Below are 15333 nucleotides of genomic sequence, written 5' to 3' on the forward strand. Positions count from 1 at the left end.
AACAATACTACTTTTAGAAGGAAACAGGATATAGGAAAGGAATTTTTTTTTATTACCATTCTTTTTCTTTTTTTTTTTTTTTGGACATACAAAAAGCTGTACAAAATGATTCTTTTATGCAGATAAAAATATCCCAGCCACTCTCTTCACTCCTCACATCGTTACCCAGTGGCCTAGAGCATATCTCAAATGAGCCTGGCAGATCATTTGATCCTAACTCAAGTCTTGGTGTCCAGTTAACCTTTTTTGAGACTCTTGTATGTACTCTGCCATGACATTGTCTTCCTTAAGGTGCATGGATTAGGTGACACATCAAATCATTTTTACCTTTAAGGAACTGAGACGACTATTTGTGAAGTAAACTTGCCAGGGCTACCCTTCTGGTGTTCCTAACTTTCCTAACTTTTAAAAATTCTTCACTCTTTCCCTTTCAACTACAGGACAAAAATCAAAGTCCTTGGTATGTTTTACACCAGAGGTTGGTAAACTTTTTCTGTAATGGATCAGGGAGTATATATTTTAGGCTGGCCATAGGGTTTCTGTCCACTGCTCACCTTTGTAGTAAAGAATGAGGAAGCAGGCCAGGCATGGTGGCTCATGCCTGTAATCCCAGCACTTTGGGAGGCCAAGGCGGGTGGATCACCTGAGGTCAGGAGTTCAAGACCAGCCTGGCTAACATGGTGAAAGCCTGTCTCCACTAAAAATACAAAAAATTAGCTGGGTGTGGTGGCACGCACCTGTAGTCCCAGCTACTTGGGAAGCTGAGGCAGGAGAATTGCTTGAACCCGGGAGGCTGAGGTTGCAGTGAGCAGAGATTGCACCACTGTACTCTAGCCTGGGCGACAGAGTGAGACTCTGTATCAAAAAAAAAAAAAAAAAAAACCACCAACACCACCAAAAAGAATGAGGAAGCCACCATAAACAATATGTAAAAGAATGGACACAGCTGTGTTTCAATAAAGCTTTATTTATGAAAACAAGTAGGGAGCCAGATTTGACTTGAGGGCCATAGTTTGTCTACCCCTGCAGTTCTTCAAAAGCTGCTGTACCCTAAATTATATACTCCATCTAGTCACACTGAAGTTCTTATACTTTTCAAACTTACATGCTCTTTTAATTATTTGAGCCTCTGCATAGTCTATATGTTTTGTTTGCATGCCTTTCGCCATCTTTTCTCACTCCATTATCAGACTCCCATGGAGAGCAGACCATTCCATATGAACTACTGGCAACACTTATCCCATTGCATTGTACTATTCATTAATTAACCTGTAATTAACCATTGATGTGATCACAGCTTACTGATCATAGTACCTCAAGGAACATACTTGCTTGCTGCATACTTCCAGCCAGTGTTATGTCATTTTATATTACGTCAATCACACCCTGTTGTAGTGTACATGTTTCTGCTTGCATATTTTCTTTGGCTACTAGGAATCTCAGAGCCAAAATAGAGGCTTCATGTTAGCCACCATAGAAGACTTTACAACATGCACATGTGTGTTTCTCTCCTCTACCCTAGGCTACCTCCTTATTCGGACATATTTCCTATAGATCTGATGTTTTGTTTGCATTTTGCTATTTTATGTGGGCATTGCTTAAAAGCTACCTCAAACATTTGTATAAAAAGGCAGGATTCATTCATTCATTTCTTCATCTGCAAATAAGTCATATTTCCCCTTGATCACGTTTTGTACTTTTTCAAAGTAGAAACACTCTGTATTTTTACCTAGAACCCAGTGATGTAGTTAGTATATTGATGACATTATTTCAGGAATAATTGTGAAATAAAATGAATAATAATAGCCAGAAGAGAAATGGATAAACAATAAAATTTGCTGATTTGAGGCTTATCTATGTATTATTAAATCCAAAGGTAACAGCTATAATTGTGTAGAACGTACACTAATACAAGTTTTTTGAGGAAAGGCATTTTATCTCTGACATGGTTGAAGACTGTTCATCATGTGGTGACAGTAAAAAGTAACCATCTCTTAACTGGCTTTATTATCATTTTCAAATTCTCCACAGAAAATGTACACCTACTCTCCCCCACCACACACACAGGCATGGGTGTGCACACACACACACACACACACATACACACCAGATATACAGAAACATCATTGCTAGAACCTAAACTGGTGGATTAAAACTTCATATTTGGAAGTTTCAAGTTAAAAATACGGCAAAGTGGTATCCGCATTGCTTTCTGGGATTCATTTTTCCTTTATGTTTTAGTAAATAAATGTCTCCTCACATAACAGCTAACCATCTTCAAGTGTCGCATCTTCAACCCTTTGGTATACTAATACACTTAGGTTGACTTTGTGGTGTCAGAAATGTTTTAATATTACAGTTCGGCTCTAGACTTGGATGCTTGATCCTTGTTCAGGCAAGATGGCTTTCTGAATTCAGAAGAACAATGAGATATATAGACCAAAACAAATCGGCACGCAAAAACCACTCTTTAAATGAGTCATGGGAAATGAAGCTTGTTGACTAGAACTTGCTTTATTAAGACTGAAATTAAGATTTATATCCAGAAGTAGGTTTGATGAGAGCCACTAGAACTGGCACACTTTGAGAATGACAGCAGAACAACCTTTGTGTTTATCTTGCAAAGCAACTGAACTTCAGTTAAATGGAGGCCAAAGAGGGATGCTGAATGTGTTCATCTGAATATCTGAGGTTTGGAAAAAATCTCCTTCTTGTTTGAACCATATCAGTTCATTTTCTAGCCCTGGTACATATAAAGGACCTATGCCACGATTAACATTCAAGAACTGCTTAGCCCTCCAGCATGTTCATGTCAACACCTGTAGAATACTGTAAATGTGGAAAGGATGCAGATTCAATTCAAAGGAATTCAGTATGTTTCCCAAGGATCTATTATGACTAGACTCAGTGTGTTGATGTGACCTACTCTAGGACAGATTTTAGTTATTGCTTACCTATTGGCTTTCATTCCATTAAAAAAAAAATCTGGATCACGGCTTCCCTGGTTGTCATTTGCTTCTTTCTTTCTCTTCTAGACAACAGTCCAGATAACTATGTGCTCAGGTAAGTTGGTTTCATGTAACTGAACCAGATAGTGGAGGCAATTGTAGTCATTTTATATAACTTTTGCATCTAAAGAAGCCATTTAGAAATATTCAGGTACAAATCCTACAGGCCATCCCCACTCTGTGCAAATTGAACCTTCGTGAGATTCTCATGCTCCCAAGCTTTAATGGATACAGTTGAGGATCACACGCTCTTAGTATGCCCAGAAGGATCATTGAAATTGGGCTGTAGTAAACACCTCTTGTTAGTGTTAGAGATACTCTCATCCTGACCCAGTGAGCCTTCCCCACTGGCCTCTCTCCTCCAGCAGATAACAAGATGTGGCATGCACAATGGAAGCTTCCTTTTCTCTTGGCAGATCCTGAATGGAGCCAAGTGGAACAGTTGCAAAACAGAAAATTGACTATGATGGAAGACTCTTTGGTGCTACATCTGATATGATTAACAATTTATTTTGGCAACAGCCAGGATGGGTTTCATATGGTTTTCCTGAATTCAACAGGATTCCTGCCAGCAGAATCAGGAACACTAAGAAATAATCCAGGCTGAGGGAGAAAAAAAAACAACATGCCATCTTGCAAAGTGTTTCATAGCATTGACTCTGTGATCTGGAAAACAGCCATTGCTCTCAATCCCTCTATTTCCAACTGTTCGTCAACTATTGTCTTCCCAGTCTTGGTTGATAGATGGGCTTATAATTAGCAGGGTAGATGGCCTAGAGGAGAAACCATTGTAAGAAGGGAGATGAAAGATGTGGCAGCCAAATATTTTTCAATACACAAATATTCTTAAAATATGGATGTTCTATCCAAGTTGTCATCTTTAAGAAACACAATTGCTACATATTATGGACTTTCAGAGTTAACTGCTCTTACAGGAATCTACTTTCAGGCTGAAAGAAAGACTATTCTGCTATATAGAAATGCTTCTCTCCCAGAATTGAAGCTTCCATCTCTGCAGAAGGACTTTTACTAAAATAATATTCGTGGATTTTCTCTGCTTTCCATCCTTTATTCTTCCTCAGGGTGGGTTTGGAAGGAGGACCTGGGCATGCATTCCTGAGCTTCTTCCTCTTCTATTTCTCCTGGGGGTGAGCCCATCTGCAGAGAGAATAAGTCTCCATTGCTCCCAGACATGGGAGAATCCTGCAGGGGAGACCTGGCCATGACTAGATGTGTGTCTACAGTAGGAAGCCCACCTGCTTGTACCTATAAGGCATGTTCTAAAATATTAGCATTAGGAAGCCACTTATTTGTACCTATTAGCCATGTTCATAATATTAACATCATCAATAATAAGGGTGATGTTTGGGTTCTATTTATTTCTCAATTGGTTCAAAATATAGGCAACGGCTGGGCACAGTGGCCCACGCCTGTAATCCCAGCACTTTGGGAGGCCAAGGCAGGTGGATCACCTGAGGTCAGGAGTTCGAGACCAGCCTGGCCAACATGGTGAAATTCTGTCTCCACTAAAAATACAAAAATTAGCCGGGTGTGGTGGTGTGCACCTGTAGTCCCTGCTATTTGGGAGGCTGAGGCATGAGAATTGCTTGAACCCAGGAGGCAGAGGTTGCAGTGAGCCGAGATTGTGCCATTGCACTCCAGCCTGGGTGACAGAGACAAACTTTGTCTCTAAAAACAAAACAAAACAAAACAAAAACATAGGCAAGGAAAAGAGGTGTTAATTAGTGGTTCCTGCTATGATTAGAATATTTGTCTCCTCCAAAACTCATGTTGAGTTTCAGTCTCCAGTGTGGCAGTGTTGAGAAATGCGGCCTTTAAGAGGTGATCGAATCATAAGGGCTCTGTCCTAGTGAATGAATGAATTCATTAACAGATTAATGGACTAACGGGTTAATGGATTCATGGGTTAACATGGGAGGGGAACTGGTGACTTTATAAGAAGAAGAAGAGAGGCCTGAGCGAGGATGTTAGCATGCCCAGCCCCCTTGCCACATGATGCCCTGAGCCACATCAGGACTCCAGAGATCTCCCCCTAGCAAGAGGGCATTCACCAGATATGACCCCTCAACCTCAGACTTCTCAACCTCCATAACAGTAAGAAACAAATTTGTTTTCCTTATAAATTACTCAGCTTCAAATATTCTGTTATAAGCAACAGAAAACAGACTAATATAGGCCCCCCATGAGCCTCAACAGATGCTCAGCCAGTAGTGGGTTTCATCTGATAGGAAATATGTTTTCACATTGTTTTCTACTTACCTTTCACATTAGCATTTCCTTCACCTTGCACTGGATTAAAAGAAACATCTTGGTATTCAGCTTTGGACTTATGTAAACAAATAGGCGGCAGAATCATATGACTGTGACATGGGACATCATTTGGCCTTGACATTTTGCCTTAGGCCTTGCACACTCCTCTTCATTCACTCAGAGGTCCAAGACTGTCCACATTTCCTTTTATTCTTCCTGTGGTGTACATTCTCAGGATTGTATTAGAGAATATTAAAGTGTCTAAGCCTGGCACAGTGGCAAACACCTGTAATCCCAGCTATTCCAGAGGCTGAGGTGGGATGATCCCTTGAGCTGAGGAGTTGGAGGCTGTAGTGTGCTGTGATTGAGCCTGTGAATAGCCACTGTACTCCAGTAGGACAACAGAGTGAGACCCCACTTCTAAAAAAAAAGGTGGAAAAAAAATAAATAAAAGCTTCTTTATCTGGATAGCAGTTAGATGGACTTGAAATTGGCAATGAGACTCTGTGCTTTGATCTTTAATTGCAAGGTCAGTCAAGAAGGGCATGGCCACGATTAAATTGAATATTAAAACTAGAGAGGAGAGAGATGCCAAGAAGGGAAAGTCAGCTTCTAACCCCCTTGATCTGCAGCAAAGAAGTTTGTAAATCAGTATTTGCAGAAGAATATTGTTGAGAGTTTACAGTGTCAATGAGATACCAACAAATCAGGACATGTGTCCACGACCATAACACATAATCGATAAAGTAAGGCCCTAACATTAATTGTTCCCAAACCTTTTCATCCACATTATCAAATTTGATCCTTGCTCTGTGAGGTAGATAATATCATCCGCATTTTAAGAGTTTGGCAAACCGAGGCCCAGTGGGATAGAGTAACTTGCTCAAATTTCTCCAGCGTGTTAAAATCAGATTCAAACTGAAGGAGGTCAGGAAACACCACCACAAAATACATTTTGGTGTGCTGATTACTTTGAACTGGAGGGCACTTGGAGAACAGTGGTGCAGGCAGAGGTCTTCTCTGAGCTCCCCTTATCCGCCTAAAGACAGATCCTCCAAAAGGAACACAACCGTTATTTCCTCTCTCTGGGAATCTTATCCACCAGGGAAGATTAATTTCAATCACAAGAAAAGAGACTACAGATTAACTCCATGCCCTGATGACAGCTGTTCTTCTGAGGGGTGCAGAGTCTTGTAATCTGCATGACGAGACTAGCTTTATTCACCTTGTATTTCCTCCCCTCACCTTCCCATTCCTTGTGTCTCCACCACCCACTAGAAGCCCCAAGCCTCTATTCCTTTCTGTAGCTCTGGATACTATATAAGCTTCAATCATCTGATCCTTCTTTGAACTCATATTTTGTAGAACTCCCATGTGTATGTATGTAATTAACTATGGTTTTCCTTCTGTCAATCTGTCATATGTCAATTTAATTTGTAGCCCAGCCAAGGAACCTCATTCCTTGTGTCTCCTCCACCCCCTAGAAGCCCCAAGCCTCTATTCTTTTCTGTAGTTCTGGATGCTATGTAAGTATCAATCATCTGACCCTTCTTCGAGACATATTTTATAGAACTCCCATGGGTATGCACATAATTAAATATGGTTTTCCTTCTGTTAATCTGTCATATGTCCATTTAATTTGTAGCCCAGCCAAGGAAACTAAAAGAGAGAAATTTTTCACTCCCCTACAAAACCTGTGTTTTCTGACTCAAAGTATGGTGGTCCTTTTACTCTATTACTACTGCCTCTCAGCCTATATATTTGAGAATAAACTGAAGCGTTAATATATTTTAAAAGAAGTAGATAAAACAGCTGGGCTTGACATAATTGAATTTTCTCATTGAATGTATGGTGGACAACATAATGGATTTCATGACATGATTTGAAAGGTGACTAACACTCCTTTGGTTCTGTGATGCACAACGATAAAAAAAAGTAATGCAGGCCGGGTGTGGTGGCTCATGCCTGTAATCCCAATATTTTGGGAGGTTGAGGCAGGCAGATCACCTGAGGCTAGGAGTTCGAGACCAGCCTGGCCAACATGCTGAAACCCCATCTCTATTAAAAATACAAAAAATTAGTCAGGAGTGGTGGTGGGCACCTGTAGTCTCAGCTACTTGGGATGCCGAGGCAGGAGAATCGCTTGAACCCAGGAGGCAGAGGTTGCAGTAAGTCAAGATTGTGCCACTACACTACACTCCAGCCTGGGTGACAGAGCGAGACTCTGTCTCAAAAAAAAAAAAAAGAGAAAGGAAAAGAAAATAATGGTGATGTAGTATCATTTGAAAGACATTAGGGCTTACTTCATAAATCTTTGTCATTCACATTTGAAAATTATACTGTTGAGGATATGTCTGTGTTGTGCATGGGTAGCTGAAACCTGATATTGGCCACGTTCCATTTTACCTACATTTAAGTGGGGATTAGGACATTTGACCCCAATAAATGGAATCCTAGTGCTCTAGGGTACATAGAGGATATTCCAGAGCATTCTGTCACTTAAGTGAAGAATTGTTTGTCTGAACTCTAATGAAAGAGAGAATGAGGTTTTGAGTGACACTGACTAGCTGGAGGCCTGGAAAATAACTTGGTGGTTGTTGGTAATGAAGAGGAGGCCCAGCCTTAGGTACCAGAAAGTCAGCAGGTACCCATAGCTAACACCTAATTAACTCCACATCTGTCCTCTGTTGTTCCTGGCCCTCTGCCCTTACTCCCACAATGCCTGAGGCTCTCCTCTCTGCATACCCCCAGCATCTTAAACAATCCAGGCTCTCTCTGCTCTCCCCTGTCCATGCATCCTGAAAGTCCAAGTCTAAAACCCATGCACCAGCACCATCTCCTCATGGGACTGAGGACAGGACCTTCCAAGAGGGTAGTAATAGCCCCTGAAATGTACATAACTCTCGATGCCTTGTAAAGCCCTTTCATATATAATAGCTTATTTGATGTTCACAATTTATCCATGAAGCAGGCGAGGAATATTCTGATTCTGTTTTACGGACGTGAAAGTTGAGGTTCTCAGAAGTAAGGTAAGTGGCAGAACCACCACCATCTACCACATCTTTAGGATCCTTCTTCCTCTACAGTGATTCATAAACCTCTGTACCAAAGGCTCTTAAATGTCCATGGGAATAACTCCACACTGATGATAAAATAAATTCCCCTCATTGTAAAGCAATTTTTAAAAAACCCATAAAATTATATTAAGTCTATTGAAGCTAACACTGTATTCAAATGCAATAAAATAACTATATAAATGCTTTGCTTAGAAGGACAGCACCCTAATTAAGAAGATTGTTAAAAGGATGGAGCATATGAATACATCTATTACACAGGATTTACTAGAACTCATCGTACCCACAGCAATAAAGTGGGACCAGCTGTTGCCTGGAACATGGAAACAGCCTTATGAAGTAGAAACTGGATATTATAGTGATTCTTCTTAAAAATGAAGGTGCTTGCACATTCTCTGTATTCCTTCTTACATTTTATTTCATTCAAGATGTATTTTGTATATTTTACGCATCTTCTGTGTCCCAGCTTCTGCATTTGTGGGCAAGCTATCCTTGAATATCCATTTCATGCTTGAATTTGCAGGGCTAAAGACTCTTTGCAGCATTGGCTCTTTCTGCCTCTGTAAAATGACATCTTTGTTTGAAAAGCCTTTTTGTTTTTGATGGCTACAAATCCAAGAGACTCCATTTCCAAAAGTCCACTGCCTGTCTGCATTTTTGGATGTGGGATTCATGACGCCTGTAAAGTGTTTTTCCTTTGTTTACACCCTTTTCGCTGTCTCCGACTTTAGCTGACACTTGGCTCCATGCCATGGTGATGGGCTCTTGTGCCTCTGCTCTATTAGTGAGGCATCTTGTCAACATGGTGGGCCAGCAAGCGTCCTGGTGAGATTTCATGCATTCCCTCTCTATGACATTAGGATGGTGGATGAAAAAGGTAGAAGATAGGTCTGTGCTGGGACTAAGTGCATGGGGGTAAAGGTTGAGTATTACTATCCACACAGCAAGACAAGGCTCTCATCCCACCTACTTTAAAAAGCAATCCCCAATGGGCCAACAGTCACTAGTTTCCCCGGAGGAGTCATCTCAGCACTTTGAGATCCAGTTTGTTTTACGGTACTCTCTCGTTGCTCTCTGGGTAAAAGAGCATTTTTCTTCCAGTTATATCATGTCTGGGTGTGGAAAGGGGAGTCACTGACCGGCTTCACGCTTGGGGTGCTATCTCAGGTTCAGCATAGAAAAAAGAAAACCATTACAAATATAATATTTCAAGCAAAAAGAGATTGGCTTCATCTAGGAAATTCAGTGCTCACAACATTTTAGAAGAGAAGGAATAGTAAAAATCAGCTTCTGGTGTTTTGGTTTCAAGATCAACCACTGTTGCTGTAAGCTAGAGGTCAGAAAACCTGAGCTCCTGCCACCTCTGTTCCAGACACTGGTGACCAGGGAGTGGAGTGCAGAGCCCAGTTGCTGCTACTTGCTTTTGTTGGCACATTCTTGTCTGCTGTCACAGCTGTGGGAAAACAGTCTCCACCTCTCCTCTGCCTTCCAAATAGCATGAAAGTTCATTTCGCTGGCAGAATTTAAATCTCACCCAGAACCCTGGCTGCCTTCCAGACCCTTGGAGGAAACACAAATGAGGGTAAGAGTAGATGTCTACTGTCAGCAGATAATATCTAGTATGGCACTTTGGTTGCTGTTTAGTGACCTTTTATTTTTTCTTTTCCCCATAGGAGGATAAGGTGAGATTCCTTCACAAATGGTGGCTCCAACTGGAATTCATTGTCCCAAATTCTGAGAACTCCTGAGGAAAAATCCAAAAGTAATACGGCTCAAGATTTTTGAACTGCCCAGGCCCTACTCAGGCTCTTGGACAGCTTGCCCATCTCAAAGGTTTATTTGTTCTCTGCAACAATGTTCAATATGGTGCAGGCAAAGAAACAGCATTTGGAATCATAAGATGAGGGTTTGCATTTCACCTCTACCTCTTTCTAGGTCAAAGGCATTTCACTAGCAGAACTGAAATCTCACTCAGAACCCTGGCTGCCTTCCAAATGCTAGGAGGGTAGGAGGAGATGTTTACTGTCAGCAATATCTAGTGTGGGACTTTGGTTGCTTTTGGGTGTCCAAACTTTTGGCTTTCCTGAGCCACATTGGAAGAAGAAGAATTGCCTTGGGCCACACATAAAATACACTAACATTAATGATAGCTGATGAGCAAAAAATACCTCATAATGTTTTAGGAACATTTACAAATTTGTGTTGGGCAGCATTCAAAGCCATCCTCGCTGCATGTGGCCTGTGGGCCATGGGTTGGACAAGCTTGTTCTAGATGTTCATTTATTATTTCTGAGCCTCAGTTTCTCATTTGAACTATGAAGAAAATGATTGGATTATTGCTAGAATCCAGGGGAGGAATGGATTTGTAAACTGTAACGCTTGTTGTAGAGACTGGGAGTGCAAGTGGATGATAGGTCTCAGCTGTACCCCTGACCTGATGTGGCTCTTAGCCTAAGAAAGTCATCTCATCCAAGGGCTTCCCTCTTTCTGGGGCAGCCTGTATTCAATGACCAGGGAGAAGAGAAAGGATACAAATATCCCAGTCCCCTAAAGGGCCCTCCAGCTCTTGAGCTCCCCATAGTATCAGATGAGGATTCTACTGGAACGTCATCACAGTTCAAGTTATCTCTCTGCCCTCTCCTGTGTCCCTTGCCCTGTGATCCAGGGGACAGATGTTGATCCAGAGGACACTCCTCCCAAAACCTCCTTGCACACAAATTTCTGTCTGGGAGTCTGTTTCCTGGGAAACCCAAACATCAACACTGGCTTAGCAGAAAAGGAATTTATTAAAGGATAATAAGTAGCTCATAGGATCTCTAGGAAGGCCAGCAAGCCAGGCGTGGAGAATGCGTTCTAAGAAACAAAGCCTCAGATCACTCCCTAAGATAGCTCCCTGGGAAATCAACAGAGAAAGATGGGACTCATAAAGTGGGGGAAATCTTCAAATGTAGGAAGGAGATTCAGATACTGGGATCAACAACAAAAGAAAAGGCAAATGCCTGGGAAGCCTCATTGTGATGTTAGTTATGGAAATATTTGGTAATGGATCCTTGCAAAAGTACAATTATAGTTTATTAGAGATCTTCGTAGGGGTCATAATCTTAACCCACAGTCAATTTACCAGACCAGTAGAAGAGCTGTTTTTGGTCGGAGAATGGTGCACTACCTTTGGAAGCAGAAAGTCTGGACCAAGAATAGGTGCACAGTAAATAATCAAAAAATGAATCCTAAATACTCGGTTTCCCTAGGGTTCAGACCTACCCTTTTCTTTTCTGTACAACACTGTTATTAGTTGATCTTTCTCAGTCCCCTGGCTTCAATACCATCTTGATGATGGTGAATGCAACATTCATAGCACCAGCCTTAACCTCTCTGCTGAACTTCAGATTTATAGATTCAAACCTCTCCCCTTTAATACCTAAAAGACATTAATTAAACCAAAACAGAAATCTTCACTCTGCCCCCAAATCTGCCTCCCCTACCACTCTTTCATTTCAGAAATTCACACTGCCCTGAGTCAGGCTGGGGCTTCATGCTCCCTTCCTATGGCTAATAAGCCCTACTTGAAAAGATTCTCTAAATTCATTCACTTTTCTCCTTCTGCATTATGCCCTCCTGAGTCACCAGCCACTATCACACTTGCACTATTACACCAGGCTCTGCATGAACTCCCTGCTTCCACTTCCTTATTTAATCCGTCCTTTACCAAGAGCGTCATGTAATCCACCTTCAACTCTAAGTGGATTTAGAATAAAATCTAAATTCCCAGCTGTCTATGATGAGTACTCACAAACCCAGTGCTCCAGCACTGACCTGGCCTCCCCCTGCCACCCCATCCCACCTCTCTGACCTCAATCTTCTACAGTGCTCCCTCTGTCCATTATCCTGTTCCAATCACACCCACCCCTTTTAGCTACAGGGCCTTTAGCTACAGGGCCTTCTGTGCTCAGAAGGTGCTGCCTTCAGATTGTATGAGGCTGGCTCCATCTTTCAATCAAGACTCAACTCAAATGGCCTCCTGGAGAGAACTTGCTCATCACCCAATTTAAAATAGCCACTTTCTCTCCAGTCACTTTCTATTAGATCACTCTATTATATTTTCTTCACAGCATTTACTATCATTTAAAACTATCTGAATGTTGATTTATTGTCCTCCTTCACTTAAATACAAACTTTTTGAAAACTCCCACTTTGTCTCTCTTATTCATGCTGCAGCCCAAGTGTCTAGATCAGTACCTGGCATGTAGGAGGCATTCCATACATGTTTCTAGAAGGAATTAACCTTATTCATCAACCTATCTTATCTACAAAAATCTAGAGTGGGACTTTTTAACCTGGGTCCATGTACCCCCAACCTGTGAAGAGAATTTAGGGACGTTGTGAACTTAGATGGGAAAAAAAAATCACGTTTATTTCACTAATTCCTAACTGAACCTAAACCACAGTAGTATTAGCAGTACACATGATTTTATTGTCAATGTAAATCATAGGCATTTTCACATGACACTATGATATGTATCAGATATGTCAAGAAACCATTTATATTCATTGCTACTTCAAAATTGTGATAGTTATTAGGTTCACTGGTAGATTGATATTTAATGCATTAATAAAGAACAACATAGAGTATTATACTATAAGGACTTTCTAATTAATTTTAAAAATCTAATAAAAAACCAAAGAACAATACAAATATTAAATTAATTGATTTCCATTGTAATCCTATATATTTTATTTTATGCGTTTAAAAACATTGATCTGGCTGAGTGCAGTGGCTCATGCTTGTAATCCCAGTACTTTGGGAGGCCAAGGTAGATTGCTTAAGCTCAGGAGTTCAAGACCAGCCTGGGCAGCATGGCAAAACCTCATCTCTGCAAAAAATACAAAAAGTTAGCCAGGTGTGGTTGCGTTTGCCTGTGGTCCTAGCTACTCAGGAGGCTGAGGTGGGAGGATCGCATGAGCCTGGGAGGCAGTGGTTGCAGTGAGCCGTGATTGCGCCACTGCATTCCAACCTGGGTGACAGAGTGAGACCTCCTCCCCACAAAATAATAATAATAATAATAATAATAATTTTAAAAACTCACAATCTGAGGAGGTATCTATGGGCCTTGCCAGATCACCAAAACAGGGCACGTAAAAGGTTAATGTATAGAACCGAACTGTCAAATATGGTAGCCACTATCCACATGTACTCTTAAAAGTTGTTATTATTATTATTTTAGAGACAAGGTCTCACTACATGACTTTATTATCAATATAAATCATATAATCAATATAAATCAATCACCCAAGTTGGAGTGTGGGTGGCATGATCATAGCTCACTGCAGCCTTGAACTCCTGGGCTCAGGCAATCCTCTTGCCTCAGCCTCCCGGGTAGCTAGCACTATAGCCTTGTACCACTATGCCCTGCTCATTTATTTTATATTTTAGTTTTTTGTAGAGACAGGGGTCTCACTATGGTGCCCAGGCTGCTCTTGAACTTCTGGTCTCATGGGATCCTCCCAACTTGGCTTCCTAAAGCACTGGAATTATAGGCATGAGCCACCATATCCAGCTCGCATGCAGTTATTTAAATTTAACTTTAAATTAATTAAAATTAAATAAAATTCAAAATTTCAATCTTGAGTAACACCAGTCACATTTCTAGTGCTCGATAACCACATGTGGCTAGTGGCTACCATGGAGGGCAGTGCAGTTTCAGAATATGCCCGTAATATTCTGGAGTTCAATGCTTAATTTCTGATTTGTCTTTTTACTGCCATAATTTGTCTCTTCTCCATGCCCAATATTATGGACTACATATTCAAACAGTAATATTAGGGACGGGGTGGGGGCAAAGTGACTTTATCTTAAGATTCTTGCTGCTTTCCTCTTTCATCTAAACCTTTACTCCGTCTCCAGTCCCTGACCTTTCCCTGATTCTGAGAGTGGAGCCAGCCAGGGCAGTCCAGCAACGCTATACCTCCTTTGCATCCTTCTCAGGCTCCTATCTTGGTCCAGACCAGAGGATATAACTAAGAATACCAAAGACAGGGTGAAGAAGCTCAGACTGGAACAAATGGGGCCGTAGGCTCTGCTTTCAAGAGCCCTGCTATACCTGTCCCCTGGCCCTAGAGGGAAGAATGGCCATGCTAGGGTATATTGTGGACCTGTCCACCAAGCTGGGGCCTGAAAAGGAATCCCAGCTAGATCCCAGAGAGTCCAGAGTGCCAGAGAGGGCTGAGGTGGAACTGAGTCAGCCGGGAGGATCTTGAACCCTGTCCAAGCCAGGAGAAAACAGACCACAAGTGCCCCAGCTGCATACGTCAGCAGGACTCTTCCTCTGAGCAGCCTGTGTGAATAGCAGTCAAATCACCCCCACAAATGCCAGCTAGCTCACAGCTATGCACTAGCACAATTCGAGGGGCCTCCCTCTCCCCTACTGGCCCAAAGTGCCTTCCTTCCACATTCCCAGATACCATCTTAGAGAGAACCAGGAAGAATGTTGTAAATTGGAAAAACTGACTCACTCAAAAGAGACTGCTTACTGGAATAGCCTGAGTATACCAGATTGGTCTAAAATTCAGTTTACCAGAATCTCTCATTAGTCAGTGGTGTGGGGGTTAGGAAACATTTAAAGACCATAAAATTATAGAGCTACATTTTCTTTGCACATCTGAGCCTAGAGTGAGTAAGTCTGAGACTGAGCTCTACCTGTCCTGAATCATGCAGACTGCTTTGCTGGGCAAAATATGTCCCTAAACATCTTCTGGCACTTGGTAAATTAGTTTCTTGCAAGTCTTCCTTAACTAAGGGGAGTGGGGAGTTTTCAACTACTGGAGTTGTATTCCAATATCATTGTACTCTTTTCACCTTCCTGGGCTCCTACAGCAAGATAGCCCAGTAGCCCCTGGTCTTCCAGTCCCCCAACACTGCTTCTGGCCAGCCTTACCTCTGTGATGCTGGACGCTGATGGGGCCAGTGTCCTGCTTCTTCAAAA

The 15333-nt window shown here is 41.7% G+C and overlaps 1 long non-coding RNA gene across 1 annotated transcript in view; it reads left to right on the forward strand.

The window, feature by feature from the left end:
* LOC112132988 (uncharacterized) overlaps nucleotides 1–15333 on the forward strand; it is a 106277-nt gene that overhangs the window by 77338 nt on the left and 13606 nt on the right. The window contains exon 5 of the long non-coding RNA XR_010139663.1: nucleotides 10027–10186. This is a non-coding gene — a long non-coding RNA (uncharacterized LOC112132988). The remainder of the gene's footprint in view (nucleotides 1–10026; nucleotides 10187–15333) is intronic.

This window comes from Pongo abelii, chromosome 3 (assembly GCF_028885655.2).
Source record: "Pongo abelii isolate AG06213 chromosome 3, NHGRI_mPonAbe1-v2.0_pri, whole genome shotgun sequence".
NCBI classification, from domain to species: Eukaryota; Metazoa; Chordata; class Mammalia; order Primates; family Hominidae; genus Pongo; species Pongo abelii.